Source organism: Phoenix dactylifera, chromosome 6 (assembly GCF_051530095.1).
Source record: "Phoenix dactylifera cultivar Ajwa chromosome 6, Ajwa_hap1_PhDact_Kaust_v1.1, whole genome shotgun sequence".
Lineage (NCBI taxonomy): Eukaryota > Viridiplantae > Streptophyta > Magnoliopsida > Arecales > Arecaceae > Phoenix > Phoenix dactylifera.
The window spans coordinates 19139738-19152377 of NC_143195.1; the positions used below are offsets into that span (position 1 = coordinate 19139738).

A 12640-nucleotide genomic window follows, 5' to 3' on the forward strand; every position below is an offset into this window, starting at 1 on the left:
CTAGATTAGCATACTTAGGTAGACACTTCATGCTATACCAAAGATGGATCTTCCTAAAACTCTTTATGCTTTTATTTTATAAGGCTTGTAGCCAAAATTGCATGCCTCTCCAAAAGATAAGATTAAGAACACAATCCTTGATGCAATGCTATGTGGTGGATTCCAAACCCTAGATCTATTTACTTTGATAAAATTTCAATCCGTACTCATAGTTTGATTTAGTTAAATCAAGTTAGCAAATCCTTCTTGTTGATTTATTTTTAAAAGAAAAATAACTTATTCTTCAATCCCTGTGGACCGACACCCGTAATCACTATCCTACAGGATACGTGCTATTGCGTGATTTTATTTTCAAAATTGAAATAACCGATCAATTTTTGGCGCCGCTGCCGGGGATTGCTAGCATAGTTATTTTTCTTATATAAAACAAATTATTTAAAAATTAAAAAAAAAATTAATTAAAATTTTTTTTTCTATTATTGTTATTTTTCTTCTTTTTCTCCCTTACCAATTTTTATTTATTTATTTATTTCTTTTATCAGGAATCGAGAAAGAAAAAAAATCTGGGATGATCAAAAGGAGAACTGCAGGAAAAGAAATGCTGTAGAGGTTTGCAAAAAAAAAAAAAAAAATCGCTGGAGAAATTCCCTTTGGTAACCTCTAAACTTTTCTTATTTAAATTAATTATTGGTTTGAAATTTTGTGGTGATTGTTTGATTTTAATTATAGCAAAATTGTGAATGCATGCTTGATACACATACACAAATCAATTTGCACATAGTAAGGGCAATCACCCCAACAAGATAAGAGCCGGATTTCATCACCGGACTCTTGCCCAATTTAGGTGAACTCAATCTCACATAGTGTCACTTTAATTAAAATCAATTAGACATTGGCCCCTAGGGACATTCGAGCTCAATAGGACGAAGATCACCGAAAGTTGCACCAATTTCGCTCTGTGGCTTAGTTGATGTCTAGGCAAGCTTTGTCCCTATAAGGGAGACAGTTCATCAGTTCGAGGCAAGTGGGTTTTTTGTGGGACCTTTGCGAACGCATCGTGACCCCTCCACTTACCTGGGAGCTTACCTGGTCAACTCGGTTCATTAGACCGGATTGGAGGCTTAGGTGCCCTCTTCAAACCAGTTAGGAGCTGTCTAGTGGTTTCAGGACAAACACAAGGATTGATGTGTTTATCTTTTATTGCATGCTTGATTGATCAAGTACTAGTGTATGCAAGGTAGTCGTTCTAGAGTACGAAACCTATTACCTTTTGACCCTGAAATAGAACGAACCCTTAGGAACATTCGAGCTAAGATCAAAACATTAGGATCATCCCCACCTCTTAAGATGGCTGAAGAACAACCCAAACTCCTGAGGAAATATTTTACTCCCACTATTTACACTTCCCCATCTTGCATTCGATTACCTGAGTAGCAGCTGTACAATACGAAATAAAGTCTAGTGTGATCCAAATGCTTCCATCTTTTTATGGGCTCACCAATGAAGATCCATATAAACACCTAGATGAATTTCTTGAGATTTGCACCACTGTCAAGATTCAGAATTTCACTGATGATGCTCTGAAACTTAGATTATTCCCCTTCTCCCTTAAAGATAGAGCCAAGCAATGGTTGAATTCTTTAGAAGCCAACTCGATTCATTCCTAGGGTCAAATGCAACAAGAATTCTTAAAAAAATACTTTCCCATAGGAAGAACGAACCAGTTTAGACGTGCTATCACAAGTTTCTCCCAAACTAAGGGAGAAGAATTTCATGAAACTTGGGAGAGATTTCGGGACCTAATCCGTAAATGCCCACATCATCAAATACCTAAGTGGCAGCTAGTGCAATACTTCTATGACGGATTGACTGAACGAAACCCTCAGATGATTGATGCCGCATGTGGGGGGACATTCATGCTTCAAAATGAGCATGAAGCATGGAAATTATTTGAAAATCTAAATGAAAACTCCCTCCACCATGCTTCATGTTCTCGTCAAGCACCCCCGAGTTCTCAAAGAAAAGGGATCATTTGTGAAATAAGTCATTCTATGGACCTGTCTAGCAAGGTAGATGCATTGTCCCATAAGATTGACCAACTGATGATAGGTGGGCATTACATGAACTCTTCCCAAGCACAAGTGTGTACTATTTGTTCTAGCCCATCCCACCCTATTCATGAGTGCCCTTCAGCGCCCCAATTTCTCCGAACTCGTGCAAGAACACATCAATGCTGCTCAAACACTGCCTAGACCGGGTAATGACCCATTTTCCAATACATATAACTCGGGATGGCGAAATCATCCAAACTTTTCTTGGAAGCAGCAAGCTTCGAACACAGCCCAACCCTATTCCCAAAATTTTCAAAATCCTCAGAATTTTCAAACCCAACAAAATATTCATCCCTACCGTCCCTCGACTCAATTTCAACACACTTCTCCTCCACCCCGAAGAAACACAGCCTTTGAGGAGAAAGTGTTGAACGCCCTTCAAGGTTTGGAAACCATTACACAATTAGTGCACTCTCATACGCAATCAATCGCCAAGCTAGAATCCCAAATGGGTCAACTAGCTAATGCACTAAACAAGCGAGAGGAAGGAAAGCTTCCAAGCCAACCACTAAGTAATCCTAGGGGACAATACATGGCTCAAGAAAATCAACTAAATGCAATTCATCATGAACAAGCCAATGCTTTGACTACCCTAAGGAGTGGACGTGTAGTAGACAATAAGATTGGGGAGGACAACAATAAGGAAGATGAAGAAGAGGATAGAAATGTGTCAAATGAAAAACCTTCTTCTTCTTCTTCACCTAGTCCACCTTCTGCCAAAACTCATATCCCAAAGGGCCCATATCCTGAAGCTCTTACTTCACCCTCTCCATTTGGCAAAAAGGGAACTTCATTAGAAGAGATGATGGAGGTCTTCAAACAAGTTAAAATTAACCTCCCACTCCTTGATGCCATCAGACAAGTTCCCTCCTATGCCAAATTTCTCAAAGACCTTTGTACACAAAAGCGAAAATCTAGGACACATGTGCCTAAAAAGGTCTTCCTAACTGAGCAAGTGAGTTCTATTCTCCAACACAACACCCCTCCAAAATTCAAAGATCCTGGTGCTCCCACCATCTCCTGTGTCTTAGGAAATAATTACATTGATCGAGCACTCTTAGATCTAGGGGCAAGTGTCAACCTTTTACCTTATTCAGTTTATGAGAAACTTGGTTTAGGTGAGTTAAAACCAACCTCGGTATCCCTTCAATTGGCTGATCGATCTGTAAAAACACCACGTGGGATAATTGAAGATGTTCTTGTCAAGGTAGATAAATTCTATTTTCCAGTAGATTTCATTGTCCTTGATATGGAACATGAGCCCAATCCTAATAAACAAATCCCCGTGATCCTTGGGCGGCCCTTTTTAGCAACAGCCAATGCATGCATCAATTGTAGAACAGGGGTAATGAACATATCATTTGGAAACATGAAGGTAAAATTAAATGTGTTCAATGCGGCCGACCAACCCGCAAGGAAAATTGAGTGTTTTATGATAGACAAAATAGATGACCTCATAGAAGGAGATGCAAAAACTATCTCACTATGTCTGGCTGAAGACAATAAACTTAGCGCTTGTTGGGAGGCAACCCAATTCTCTTAGATTTCTTTAACATTGAGGACAATGTTAGGTTTAGGTTTGGGGATATTTTTAAGTATTTTTTTCATTTTTTGTTTTGTTTGCATCTCTTGCATTCGTTTTCACTTCATAATGTCAGGTTTATCAAAAGAAATAAAAAAATAAAAAAATAAAAATATCTTTTTTAAAAAAAATGTGTTCATTTTCATTTTTTATAAAATAATAATAATAATTAAAAAAAATAATTAAAATTTTTTTTTTGTTTTTTTTAAAAAAAAAACCTCATTTCTATACATTAATGCGAGAATGCTAAACACACAAGGTATATAAAATCCAAAAAACCCAATGACTAGTCGGAAGTAATACAAATTTAAGTTCTTTTTATTAAGTCTCTCTTAGGGAGTTGTAAGCTAATTAATACTTTGGAATTTCACTACACACTGGCCGACTCTTCTAAGGTCTAGGCTCGACATTATGTTGAGAGTATGGTAGCAACCTTGGACCCTGATGAATCATACTTATCTAATCCAAAAAAAAAAAAAAAACATCAATAAAAATGGATTTAGTCAGGAACATCGAAAAGGGCTACCTATTGTCAAAGATCAAGTGGGCTTGTGATGAGGACTCCGAGCATAAGTCCGTAGGGGAGTCTTGATGCCCGACACCTTATGCCAACTGGTGTGAGAGTTGTCGACTGATTGCTCGTTACACGGAGAAATCACCACAAGAGTAAAAGTGCACAATTTATATATCTTTCTTTAAAAAAAAAAAAGAAAAAAAAATGTTGTATTGACCGAAAAGACAATAGTGTGAAAGCCGTCGTCGTAAAAATTCGAGTAAACTAGAATATTACAGATAAAGCCCGTGAGGTACTAAAGTAAACATCCACAACTCTCGAAATCCTGCAGATAAGATGATTTTGAATCAGTGAGTAGGTCTTTTCGACCAATCCTTGGAAACTACTAGTATTAACAATATTTTGGAGATCCGAACCCTTAGCTTGTGTACGGTCCAGATTTCACCGAGCACTCCAGTATAAATAAGTCTTACAACTTCCTAAACGGAAACTTAATGACTTTAACTTAGATTGCATACTAATCTAGAATTTGGGCTGACTTAGTAAATAAAATCGTGTGTGCTTTGAAATTCTTATCATTTATGTATCTTAAATTAGATTTTAATTAAAAAAAAAGTTTTTTTTCTAGCTAGTATGCACTTGGAATTTGAAGTTTCATCAATCAAATTAAAAAAAAAAAAAAAACAACAACAACAACAACAAATTAATCATAACAATAAATGATATTGAAGTTTGTGGGTATCTTCACTGAAAACCCTCACGAGACTATAACTCGTCCACTAGGGTAACCTAGGGGTTTAAAGCCTTGTTGCATATGGTAAATACAATCGCGATTCCTGCGAAAGTGAGTTAATTTCTCTTCTATTTTGCTCGAGAACTAGTAAAATGTAGGTTTGGGGGTGTGATAAGTGCTAATTAATGTACAAATTTATCTATTTTACATAGCACTTATTATTATTGTTATACACATATTTTAAATATTAACAGAAGAAAATATGTTTCCCCTCGTCATTTCATTTTAATAAATTATTAGAGGTAATTCAAGTTTGGTTTAATTTTCTATATCGATTTAGTTTAATGTGTGTGCAGGTCGAGTCACCCCATTCACGAATTAGTCCCAATCTGTTTCATGTGTGGATTACTTTCTTCCACATGTGCATAAAGCTATCCATTCCTTTGTCCACGTCATCTTTCCCGTGTGCACCAGGCTTCCCAACTTAGCAAAACAGAGCCCTCCCAACCTACCCGAGTGGACCCCAACCATCTCTCTAAAAAATAATAATAATAAAATTCACTCACGCCCGTATTCATCTTCCGCATCATTCTTCTCCTCTTCTCTTCCCCTGTTTCGGACCATCTCCCAGCTCAGCCGTATCCTTCCCTATCCTTCCCAGATTTTCTCCACTATCCAAGCCAATCCAAGCTTCCCAGATGAATCCTCATGCGATTCATCATCCCCCGTATCCAACAAATCTCCCAGGCTCAAATCCACACGTTTTTCCTTTGCTTCAAAACAAAGCTCATCTCCCTCCCAGCCGGCCCCAATGCAGCACTGAAACAAGGGAGATTTCCAAATCGACCCAGCCTCCCGATTCTCGCCATCACCGTCCGCGTCTCCTCCGAATTCAAGATCCCAAATCCCGGATGACCCCGCCTCTTCATCCCACGATGCAATCCAGCAAATCAGGCGTTCGTCCGAAGCGTCTTCAACGCATCCATGGCGCAATTCAAGTCTGCAGCACATCTCCGGCCATCCGGATTTCCTTCCACAGCCGAGGCGTCCCAGATCTCAGCTCCCAATCGCGACCAGATCAGCAGAGATCGTGCCGGCACGCCTCACGTCTCCAGCCAGCCACGCATCAGGCATCCACCTGCATCCCCGCCTCCTCACAGCTGCCGTTCCGAGCGAGATCAGAGATCAACGATCCACTCCTAGCAGTCAAAATCCCAGCATCTCCGCCTCTTCCTCCGCCGGTGACGCAGCTCGCAGCCGAGATCTAGCTCCGCCATCAACCGCGTGCGTTCCGAGCCGCATCAAGAGCCCAGCCTTCTTTCCGTGATCCCAGCCTCCTCCGCGTCCGGGCATCCCGTGATCTCACATCCGCATCTCCAGCGCGCTCTCAGTGGATCCATCAAGGGGGAGAATGGGTATAAAGAGGGTGGCCATCGGCTTGGAAAGGGGGGAGCTCGGTTGAGAAGAAAGAAAACAGGGGAGAACCCCTGTTTCGGTGAAGAAGAAGAAGCCACCAGCCGAGAGAAAGAAATAAAAAAAAAGAAGAGAGAGGGGAGGAAAGAGAAGAGTTTGTGTTATTCTGGGAAGAATGAGAGGTGAAGGCTTTCATTTGAAGATGGAAGGACATCCGGCCACCATGCGCGGCTGAACACCTAGTCTAGGGCTGGATGAAGCCCTAGCAATGTAACAGGGCATTGTAGTTCTTACTCTTTTAATCTTTTTGGAGTTTGTTTAAATTCTCATTCTCAATAAAAAATTATTTTATGATGTTTAAATCTTGAGCATGCCATTTACTATTCATGTTGCTAAAGTAGTCTAAGATGATCCATGCCTAGGAAGATGAGATGTGCTACACCCTAGATTAGCATACTTAGGTAGACACTTCATGCTATACCGAAGATGGATCTTCCTAAAACTCTTTATGCTTTTATTTTATAAGGCTTGTAGCCAAAATTGCATGCCTCTCCAAAAGATAAGATTAAGAACACAATCCTTGATGCAATGCTATGTGGTGGATTCCAAACCCTAGATCTATTTACTTTGATAAAATTTCAATCCGTACTCATAGTTTGATTTAGTTAAATCAAGTTAGCAAATCCTTCTTGTTGATTTATTTTTAAAAGAAAAATAACTTATTCTTCAATCCCTGTGGACCGACACCCGTAATCACTATCCTACAGGATACGTGCTATTGCGTGGTTTTATTTTCAAAATTGAAATAACCGATCAATTTTTGGCGCCGCTGCCGGGGATTGCTAGCATAGTTATTTTTCTTATTTAAAAAAAATTATTTAAAAATTAAAAAAAATTAATTAAAATTTTTTTTTCTATTATTGTTATTTTTCTTCTTTTTCTCCCTTACCAATTTTTATTTATTTATTTATTTCTTTTATCAGGAATCGAGAAAGAAAAAAAATCTGGGATGATCAAAAGGAGAACTGCCGAAAAAGAAATGCTGTAGAGGTTTGCAAAAAAAAAAAAAAAAAAAAATCGCTGGAGAAATTCCCTTTGGTAACCTCTAAACTTTTCTTATTTAAATTAATTATTGGTTTGAAATTTTGTGGTGATTGTTTGATTTTAATTATAGCAAAATTGTGAATGCATGCTTGATACACATACACAAATCAATTTGCACATAGTAAGGGCAATCACCCCAACAAGATAAGAGCAGGATTTCATCACCGGACTCTTGCCCAATTTAGGTGAACTCAATCTCACATAGTGTCACTTTAATTAAAATCAATTAGACATTGGCCCCTAGGGATATTCGAGCTCAATAGGACGAAGATCACCGAAAGTTGCACCAATTTCGCTCTGTGGCTTAGTTGATGTCTAGGCAAGCTTTGTCCCTATAAGGGAGACAGTTCATCTGTTCGAGGCAAGTGAGTTTTAAGTGGGACCTTTGCGAACGCATCGTGACCCCTCCACTTACCTGGGAGCTTACCTGGTCAACTTGGTTCATTAGACCGGATTGGAGGCTTAGGTGCCCTCTTCAAACCAGTTAGGAGCTGTCTAGTGGTTTCAGGACAAACACAAGGATTGATGTGTTTATCTTTTATTGCATGCTTGATTGATCAAGTACTAGTGTATGCAAGGTAGTCGTTCTAGAGTACGAAACCTATTACCTTTTGACCCTGAAATAGAACGAACCCTTAGGAACATTCGAGCTAAGATCAAAACATTAGGATCATCCCCACCTCTTAAGATGGCTGAAGAACAACCCAAACTCTTGAGGAAATATTTTACTCCCACTATTTACACTTCCCCATCTTGCATTCGATTACCTGAGGTAGCAGCTGTACAATACGAAATAAAGTCTAGTGTGATCCAAATGCTTCCATCTTTTTATGGGCTCACCAATGAAGATCCATATAAACATCTAGATGAATTCCTTGAGATTTGCACCACTGTCAAGATTCAGAATTTCACTGATGATGCTCTGAAACTTAGATTATTCCCCTTCTCCCTTAAAGATAGAGCCAAGCAATGGTTGAATTCTTTAGAAGCCAACTCGATTCATTCCTAGGGTCAAATGCAACAAGAATTCTTAAAAAAATACTTTCCCATAGGAAGAACGAACCAGTTTAGACGTGCTATCACAAGCTTCTCCCAAACTAAGGGAGAAGAATTTCATGAAACTTGGGAGAGATTTCGGGACCTAATCCGTAAATGCCCACATCATCAAATACCTAAGTGGCAGCTAGTGCAATACTTCTATGACGGATTGACTGAACGAAACCGTCAGATGATTGATGCCGCATGTGGGGGGACATTCATGCTTCAAAATGAGCATGAAGCATGGAAATTATTTGAAAATCTAAATGAAAACTCCCTCCACCATGCTTCATGTTCTCGTCAAGCACCCCCGAGTTCTCAAAGAAAAGGGATCATTTGTGAAATAAGTCATTCTATGGACCTGTCTAGCAAGGTAGATGCATTGTCCCATAAGATTGACCAACTGATGATAGGTGGGCATTACATGAACTCTTCCCAAGCACAAGTGTGTACTATTTGTTCTAGCCCATCCCACCCTATTCATGAGTGCCCTTCAGCGCCCCAATTTCTCCGAACTCGTGCAAGAACACATCAATGCTGCTCAAACACTGCCTAGACCGGGTAATGACCCATTTTCCAATACATATAACTCGGGATGGCGAAATCATCCAAACTTTTCTTGGAAGCAGCAAGCTTCGAACACAGCCCAACCCTATTCCCAAAATTTTCAAAATCCTCAGAATTTTCAAACCCAACAAAATATTCATCCCTACCGTCCCTCGACTCAATTTCAACACACTTCTCCTCCACCCCAAAGAAACACAGCCTTTGAGGAGAAAGTGTTGAACGCCCTTCAAGGTTTGGAAACCATTACACAATTAGTGCACTCTCATACGCAATCAATCGCCAAGCTAGAATCCCAAATGGGTCAACTAGCTAATGCACTAAACAAGCGAGAGGAAGGAAAGCTTCCAAGCCAACCACTAAGTAATCCTAGGGGACAATACATGGCTCAAGAAAATCAACTAAATGCAATTCATCATGAACAAGCCAATGCTTTGACTACCCTAAGGAGTGGACGTGTAGTAGACAATAAGATTGGGGAGGACAACAATAAGGAAGATGAAGAAGAGGATAGAAATGTGTCAAATGAAAAACCTTCTTCTTCTTCTTCACCTAGTCCACCTTCTGCCAAAACTCATATCCCAAAGGCCCCATATCCTGAAGCTCTTACTTCACCCTCTCCATTTGGCAAAAAGGGAACTTCATTAGAAGAGATGATGGAGGTCTTCAAACAAGTTAAAATTAACCTCCCACTCCTTGATGCCATCAGACAAGTTCCCTCCTATGCCAAATTTCTCAAAGACCTTTGTACACAAAAGCGAAAATCTAGGACACATGTGCCTAAAAAGGTCTTCCTAACTGAGCAAGTGAGTTCTATTCTCCAACACAACACCCCTCCAAAATTCAAAGATCCTGGTGCTCCCACCATCTCCTGTGTCTTAGGAAATAATTTCATTGATCGAGCACTCTTAGATCTAGGGGCAAGTGTCAACCTTTTACCTTATTCAGTTTATGAGAAACTTGGTTTAGGTGAGTTAAAACCAACCTCGGTATCCCTTCAATTGGCTGATCGATCTGTAAAAACACCACGTGGGATAATTGAAGATGTTCTTGTCAAGGTAGATAAATTCTATTTTCCAGTAGATTTCATTGTCCTTGATATGGAACATGAGCCCAATCCTAATAAACAAATCCCCGTGATCCTTGGGCGGCCCTTTTTAGCAACAGCCAATGCATGCATCAATTGTAGAACAGGGGTAATGAACATATCATTTGGGAACATGAAGGTAAAATTAAATGTGTTCAATGCGGCCGACCAACCCGCAAGGAAAATTGAGTGTTTTATGATAGACAAAATAGATGACCTCATAGAAGGAGATGCAAAAACTATCTCACTATGTCTGGCTGAAGACAATAAACTTAGCGCTTGTTGGGAGGCAACCCAATTCTCTTAGATTTCTTTTAACATTGAGGACAATGTTAGGTTTAGGTTTGGGGATATTTTTAAGTATTTTTTTCATTTTTTGTTTTGTTTGCATCTTTTGCATTCGTTTTCACTTCATAATGTCAGGTTTATCAAAAGAAATAAAAAAATAAAAAAATAAAAATATCTTTTTTAAAAAAAAATGTGTTCATTTTCATTTTTTATAAAATAATAATAATAATTAAAAAAAATAATTAAAATTTTTTTTTTGTTTTTTTTAAAAAAAAAACCTCATTTCTATACATTAATGCGAGAATGCTAAACACACAAGGTATATAAAATCCAAAAAACCCAATGACTAGTCGGAAGTAATACAAATTTAAGTTCTTTTTATTAAGTCTCTCTTAGGGAGTTGTAAGCTAATTAATACTTTGGAATTTCACTACACACTGGCCGACTCTTCTAAGGTCTAGGCTCGACATTATGTTGAGAGTATGGTAGCAACCTTGGACCCTGATGAATCATACTTATCTAATCCAAAAAAAAAAAAAAACATCAATAAAAATGGATTTAGTCAGGAACATCGAAAAGGGCTACCTATTGTCAAAGATCAAGTGGGCTTGTGATGAGGACTCCGAGCATAAGTCCGTAGGGGAGTCTTGATGCCCGACACCTTATGCCAACTGGTGTGAGAGTTGTCGACTGATTGCTCGTTACACGGAGAAATCACCACAAGAGTAAAAGTGCACAATTTATATATCTTTCTTTAAAAAAAAAAAGAAAAAAAAATGTTGTATTGACCGAAAAGACAATAGTGTGAAAGCCGTCGTCGTAAAAATTCGAGTAAACTAGAATATTACAGATAAAGCCCGTGAGGTACTAAAGTAAACATCCACAACTCTCGAAATCCTGCAGATAAGATGATTTTGAATCAGTGAGTAGGTCTTTTCGACCAATCCTTGGAAACTACTAGTATTAACAATATTTTGGAGATCCGAACCCTTAGCTTGTGTACGGTCCAGATTTCACCGAGCACTCCAGTATAAATAAGTCTTACAACTTCCTAAACGGAAACTTAATGACTTTAACTTAGATTGCATACTAATCTAGAATTTGGGCTGACTTAGTAAATAAAATCGTGTGTGCTTTGAAATTCTTATCATTTATGTATCTTAAATTAGATTTTAATTAAAAAAAAAGTTTTTTTTCTAGCTAGTATGCACTTGGAATTTGAAGTTTCATCAATCAAATTAAAAAAAAAAAAAAAACAACAACAACAACAACAAATTAATCATAACAATAAATGATATTGAAGTTTGTGGGTATCTTCACTGAAAACCCTCACGAGACTATAACTCGTCCACTAGGGTAACCTAGGGGTTTAAAGCCTTGTTGCATATGGTAAATACAATCGCGATTCCTGCGAAAGTGAGTTAATTTCTCTTCTATTTTGCTCGAGAACTAGCAAAATGTAGGTTTGGGGGTGTGATAAGTGCTAATTAATGTACAAATTTATCTATTTTACATAGCACTTATTATTATTGTTATACACATATTTTAAATATTAACAGAAGAAAATATGTTTCCCCTCGTCATTTCATTTTAATAAATTATTAGAGGTAATTCAAGTTTGGTTTAATTTTCTATATCGATTTAGTTTAATGTGTGTGCAGGTCGAGTCACCCCATTCACGAATTAGTCCCAATCTGTTTCATGTGTGGATTACTTTCTTCCACATGTGCATAAAGCTATCCATTCCTTTGTCCACGTCATCTTTCCCGTGTGCACCAGGCTTCCCAACTTAGCAAAACAGAGCCCTCCCAACCTACCCGAGTGGACCCCAACCATCTCTCTAAAAAATAATAATAATAAAATTCACTCACGCCCGTATTCATCTTCCGCATCATTCTTCTCCTCTTCTCTTCCCCCGTTTCGGACCATCTCCCAGCTCAGCCGTATCCTTCCCTATCCTTCCCAGATTTTCTCCACTATCCAAGCCAATCCAAGCTTCCCAGATGAATCCTCATGCGATTCATCATCCCCCGTATCCAACAAATCTCCCAGGCTCAAATCCACACGTTTTTCCTTTGCTTCAAAACAAAGCTCATCTCCCTCCCAGCCGGCCCCAATGCAGCACTGAAACAAGGGAGATTTCCAAATCGACCCAGCCTCCCGATTCTCGCCATCACCGTCCGCGTCTCCTCCGGATTCAAGATCC

At 38.8% G+C, this 12640-nt stretch overlaps 2 non-coding genes across 2 annotated transcripts; both read right to left on the minus strand.

Annotated features, from left to right (window-relative positions):
- Positions 1-1722: 1722 nt before the first annotated feature.
- Positions 1723-1828, minus strand: LOC149753330 (small nucleolar RNA R71). The gene has a single exon (XR_016395829.1). It is a non-coding gene; the product is annotated as a small nucleolar RNA R71 (small nucleolar RNA).
- A 6693-nt stretch (positions 1829-8521) lies between these two features.
- Positions 8522-8627, minus strand: LOC149753331 (small nucleolar RNA R71). Its single transcript, XR_016395802.1, has one exon. It is a non-coding gene; the product is annotated as a small nucleolar RNA R71 (small nucleolar RNA).
- Between the last annotated feature and the right edge of the window lie 4013 nt (positions 8628-12640).